We start from the raw sequence: 6,537 nt of genomic DNA on the forward strand, positions 1-6,537 counted from the left end.
GTAAACATCAAGATCTGGGGAAAGATTCAAATATTGAATCGGTATGTTTGAAGTGACATCTCTTCGGGTGGAGTTTCTGCAGCACAGATGAACATAAGCAATATTCCTCACGCATTAGGGTAGCAATCCAATGCATTTTAACACAGTGTTACGGACAGCCGATGGGCTCCATGCAGGTTCAACAAATAAAATTAATAAAATTTACAATGATCTGGAAAGACTGGCATGAGTAGAGGCAAGAACAGGGAAAGGACTTCAACAAAACAGCAAAATTACCTTAAACCTACTTTATAAGCCTAAATTATTCACATATATCAAGTGAGTCAGGTTTCGTCCAAAATTAATTACATGAACCAAATTAGATTAAATAGCAAACGAATCAATAACAGATGCTTTTCTTGAAATAAACATCATCTACATGGTAAACCGTAAACATATCAAATTGAGGTTAACAACACTTCAGTTGAATACTTTAGCTACATCAAAAACAAAACAAATCAAGATACCATAAAAAAACGCACCAACAGCATCAAATTATATAAATGGTAAAACAACCTTCATAAGTTGCACACATGGAAACACTTAAGTCAGTATAAATGCTCACCACATTGACATACTTACAGCATAAATGCACACACTGAAATACCTTGAAACAGCCATATACAACAAATTAAGCAGCATGAATACCAAAACTAAATTTGTCCCCAAAAATGACAAGGTAACAATACAGCATTGTCTGGAGAATTACATTTTACATAACCTCGTGCAGTACAAAAACACCACGACAATCTACACAGATATCAAGACCTCGAAGGGTCCAAGAGGACGAACACCATTGACCTGCTGCCCTATGACGGCCAACAGGAACATCTCACAGACAGATGATCGCCAGAGTCAAGGCAACAGTAAGTCTGCTGCCAAACAGGAACAACACTGTCGCCGACGGACAAGGTTCGGCCATCAAAACCATCCTCGAACTGCAGAGGGCCACAGGTAGCGAAATACCTTCAGTTCCAAAGTTCTCCCGACCTAATATGCTGTCGAGATCCATACTCGCTGCTTTCCCAACCCTGACTAAAGTTAATGAAAATGGAGGGGGGCAAAAGTCACCTCTTACAAAGGGAAAAACAACCACTACTGGGTAAGGGGGCACCTTCAACAAGGGAACAATGAGAGAGCGATTATTCCAGACACAAACAAGCACTGAACCTTACAATAATTTAATCTGTTTATTAACTTTTATTTAAATAAGCGATGATTTCTCTTATTCTTTCTAAAGAGTGCATGGGGAAGAAGAAGGACTAATAAAAGTAGACGAAGACCCAGAAATATACAGAACTGAGAATGACAAACAGAACAGAGGACTGGCACACAAACAAACCAATGCACGGACAATACATGAGACAGACTAAAGAACTAGCCAGCGATGACACATGGCAATGGCTACTGAGGGAAGAGCTCAAGAAGGAAACTGAAGGAATGATAACAGCGGCACAAGATCAGGCCCTAAGAACCAGATATGTTCAAAGAACGATAGACGGAAATAACATCTCTCCCATATGTAGGAAGTGCAATAAGAAAAATGAAACCATAAACCACATAGCAAGCGAATGTCCGGCACTTGCACAGAACCAGTACAAAAAGAGGCATGATTCAGTGGCAAAAGCCCTCACTGGAGCCTGGTGCAAGAAACATCAGCTACCTTGCAGTAATAAGTGGTACAGCACCAACCTGAGGGAGTGATAAAAACGATCAGGCAAAGATCCTCTGGGACTATGGTAGTCAGAACAGATAGGGTGATACTGTGCAAATAGACCAGACGTGACGTTGATTGATAAAGTCAAGAAGATAGTATCACTCATTGATCTCGCAATACCATGGGACACCAGAGTTGAAGAAGAAAGAAAGAGGGAAGGGAAAAAAAAAAAAAAAATGGATAAGTGTCAAGATCTGAAAATAGAAATAAGAAGATATGGGATATGCCAGTTGAAATTGTACACCATTTATAGGAGCACTAGGCCACGATCTCCCAACCAAAAATCCCTGAAAAGGAATCTAGAAAAAATAGAGGCTGAAGTAGCTCCAGGACTCATGCAGAAGAGTGGGATCCTAGAAACGGCGCACATAGTAAGAAAAGTATGGACTCCTAAAGAGGCAGGATGCAACCCGGAACACCACACTGTAAATACCACCCAGTCGAATTGGAGGACTGTGATAGAGCAAAAAAAAAAAATAAATAATAATAATAATAATAATAACAATTCCAAAGGAATAAACACAATTGAATCTGAACCACAAAACACGAAGTGTATTTACAGCTTATTTTAAGAATCTCAAGTCAGTAGCCCCTTTGGTGTCCTTGTTCCATAGGAATAGGGTTCACCTTTCTGAATAATAATAATAATAATAATAATAATAATAATAATAATAATAATAATAATAATATAATAATAATAATAATAATCAATTCCAACGGAATAAACACAATTGAATCTGAACCACAACACACGAAGTGTGTTCAACAGCTTATTTTAAGGCATTCAAGTCAGTGGCCCTTTGGTGGCTTGTTCCTATGATAGGGGTACATCTTTTCGAATAATAATAATAATAATAATAATAATAATACTAATAATAATTCTAAAGGAATAAACACAATTGAATCTGAACCACAGAAACACGAAGTGTATTCTACAGCTAATGGGAAACTCAACTCGAGAATCTGAGGATGAAAAGAATCGAGTCAAAATTCGCAATGTTGGCACCGGGAGGCGCAGACCAAAAGCGATTAGGAATCGACGTTTCGCCACTGAATCCCCACAAATCTTTTATTCATCTTCCCTGTGAGAGAGAAGCTATAAAGAAGAAGAACTGTAAACATAGGAGATCCATACAGTGAGGAATGAGACCCTCACCTGGCTCCAACAAGCGAGAAGTGGCTCGAAGGCATTAATGACACCACCATAAATCACTGTGGCTTTCCCATTACGAATGATGTAATCTCCCCAGGCGCAAAACATTATACAAAAAAATATCCAACATCCTTCAAGTTTCATTATCATGGAAGACAAGGGCAGAATAATTGGAAGGGGGAATAAGGGAGACAGGAGGAGAAGAAGCGAAGAGGAGAGAAGACGAGACCTTGAAATCATTTTGAAGTTTTATTTTTAGGGAGGATAAAATTCCAGGTTTCGACGTTCTAAAGTGGCCTTCAGATCAGCGATTCCGGGTCGGATTACAATAACAGATGGCAGCTGTGACGTGAGGGTAAGGAGGGATTCGGTATTTGGCCTCTGTATCGGGTTCCAAGAAGAAGAAGAAGAAGAAGAAGACGAAGAAGAAAAAGTAGAAGAAGAGTCACAATTGATGGCTAGAATAACGATCGCTACACCGTACTTCTTGGGACAAAATCTGCTCTGTCAGTTACCAGAACGATATCAGCTTTGATACCCACGACGGACTCTTCTCTTCCAGATTTCTGGGAGTAGAAGAATAAAAAGAAGTATAAATACATTTCATGGCTAGAATAATGATCACAATACCGAACTACTTCTTTGGACAGAATCTAATCAGTCATAGTTACGAGAACCAAGTCAGTTTTGATACCCACAAAGACCTCTTCTCTTCCAGATTTCTGGTAGTAAAAGAATAAAAAGAAGAAGTATAAAGAGATTTGATTGGTAGGATAATGATCACAATACCGTACTACATCTTTGGACAAAACCTAATCAGTCACAGTTACGAGAACCAAGTCAATTATAGTGGTCTCAAAGGCCTCTTTAGCTCTCGATTTCTCAAAAATTATTTCAATACCTTTCCAATAATGGCCTTTTTCATTCAAAATTGGAAATAAGTCAATAAATCAAAGAGTTTTGCCCACAATCTTTTTAACAAGCTTTCCGCTGACGACCTCCTTCATTGGAAAAGGTGAAATAAATAAGGAGCTTTATTTCCCTATGTGTGGCATTCGAACACTCACAGATGCAAGAAAGATATAAATTGCTATTAGCCTCTTCTCTCAAGTGTGGGACCCGAACCCTCTCAGATGCAAGAGAGATAAATTACCCTTAGCCCATTTCGTTATATAGAAGGATACACGTGTAAAGAATCGCTTGTCTAGAATGTCGACAGTTTTCCTTTTGCAATTTGAAACTGCAACAAAAATTTGCAACGAAAAAAGTAGATGTATAGTTCGAAACTTTCTCGATGCCAATGTGCAACTCTCTGCAAAACCATATATATATATATATATATATATATATATATATATATATATATATATATATATATATATATATATATATATATGTATATGTATATCTATGTATATATATATATATATATATGTGTGTGTGTGTGTGTGTGTATAAACATTATATATAATCACTCTGCAAAATGAATAAAACCTTCAGATTGCCGATAACGTTTGCTAATTTTTTAATGAATTGCAAAGATATTTCATAATTTTTATTTATTTTCTTTATTGTTCAGTTCGGTTCAAAATACATTGGCTGATTTTGTAATCAGTCGCAAAAGTGTTTCTTTAGCGTGTATATATATATATTTATTATATATATATATGCTTAAATATATATATATATATATATATATATATATATATATATATATTATATATATATATGTGTGTAATATATATATATATATATATGTGTGTGTATATATATATATATATATATATATATATATAAGATATATATATCTATATATATATATATATACATATGTATATAACATATCCATATGTAATGTGTGTGTGTAGAGAGATGAAGAGAGAGATAATTCCCCACCCATCCCATACCAGCAACCTCTTGTTATTCACCATGGAAGTGTAACCCAACACATCTGCATGTTTTCTGTTGAGGCCATTAACCTTTGCCAAACTTCACGGATAATTAAGGAAGTTGCGGTCTAATTATGCGATTAAATTAACCTCTCCCCTCCCCCATCTCTCTCTCTCTCTCTCTCTCTCTCTCTCTCTCTCTCTCTCTCTCTCTCTCAGAAAACACCAAGAAATCTTTTTTTTTTATCACAGACCCTCCGCCATGAGGTCATGCATATTCATGGTGCAATTTCGACACGACGGAAACAGGGTAAAAAAAAAAAAAAAACAAAAAAAAAAAAAACAGGGTCAACAAAAAGGTCATAGGTCGACCTGGAAAACTGTGGCGGTGACCAAAGATGCTTGATTAAACTTTCAGTGCGTCTTCCCGGTGACCGGAAAAGGACGAGATGACTAACTCATACCTTCAAACTAGGTTGAATCATTAGATTTTTACATAATACTTTTTTCTATATTTTTATTTATCTGGTCTCTTTCTTCTTCTTCTATTTGATTTTTACATAGTACTTCTTTTCATATTTTTATTTATCTAGACTTTCTTCTTCTTCTTCTTCTTCTTCTTCCATTAGATTTTTACATGATACTTTTTTTACATTTCTATTGATCTAGTCTTTCTTTCTCTCTTCTTCTTCTTCTTTCGTTAGATTTTTACATAATACTTCTTTTCATATTTTCTTTTATCTGGTCTTTCTCGTTGTAGTTGTTGTTCTCCCTTTTCTTCTTTTTCTTTTTCTTCCATTAGATCTTTACAAAATAATTCTTTTCATATTTTCATTTATCTGGTCTTTCTTCTTCTTCTTCTTCTTCTTCTTCTTCTTTTCTTCTTCTTCTTCTTCTTCTTCTTCCATTCCCATTAGATTTTTACATGATACATTTTTTATATTTTTATTTGATCTAGTCGTCTTTCTTTCTTCTTCTTTCTTTTTCTTCTTCTTCTTCTTCTTCCATTAGATTTTTTACATAATACTTTCTTTTCATATTTTTCATTTATCTGGTCTTTTTTTTCTTCTTTCTCTTCTTCTTTCATTAGATTTTATAAATATTCTTCATCCATTATCATTTATCTCGTCTTTCTTCTTCTTCTTCTTCTTCTTCTTCTTCTCTTCCTTCTTATCTTCTATCTTCTTCTTCTTCTTCTTCTTCTTCTACTTTCATTAGAATTTTATAAAATACTTCTTTTCATATTTTCATTTATCTGGTCTTTCTTCTTCTTCTTCTTCTTCTTCTTCTTCTTTCGTTAGATTTTTACAAAATACTTCTTTTCATGACTTTTCAATTAGCTCTGGGTCTTTCTTCTTCTTCTTCTTCTTCTTCTTCTTCTTCTTCTTCTTCTTTCTTTAGATTTTTACAAATTACTTCTTTTCATTTATTCTATTATCTGGGTCTTTACTTCTTCTTCTTCGGTTCTTCTTCTTCTTATTCTTCTTTTCTTCTTCCTCCCTTTCTTTCCCTTTAGATTTTTACAAATTAATTCTTCTTTTCATATTTTCATTTATCTGGTCTTTCTTCTTCTTCTTCTTCTTCTTCTTCTTCTTCTTCTTTTCTTTCATTAGATTTTTACAAAATACTTCTTTTCATATTTTTACTTATCCGGTCTTTCCTTCTTCTTCTTCTTCTTCTTCTCTTCTTTCATTAGATTTTTCTTTTTTTACAAAATACTTCTTTTCATATTTTTACTT

The sequence above is a fragment of the Macrobrachium nipponense genome, chromosome 37, assembly GCF_015104395.2.
Source record: "Macrobrachium nipponense isolate FS-2020 chromosome 37, ASM1510439v2, whole genome shotgun sequence".
In the NCBI taxonomy this organism is placed as follows: Eukaryota; Metazoa; Arthropoda; class Malacostraca; order Decapoda; family Palaemonidae; genus Macrobrachium; species Macrobrachium nipponense.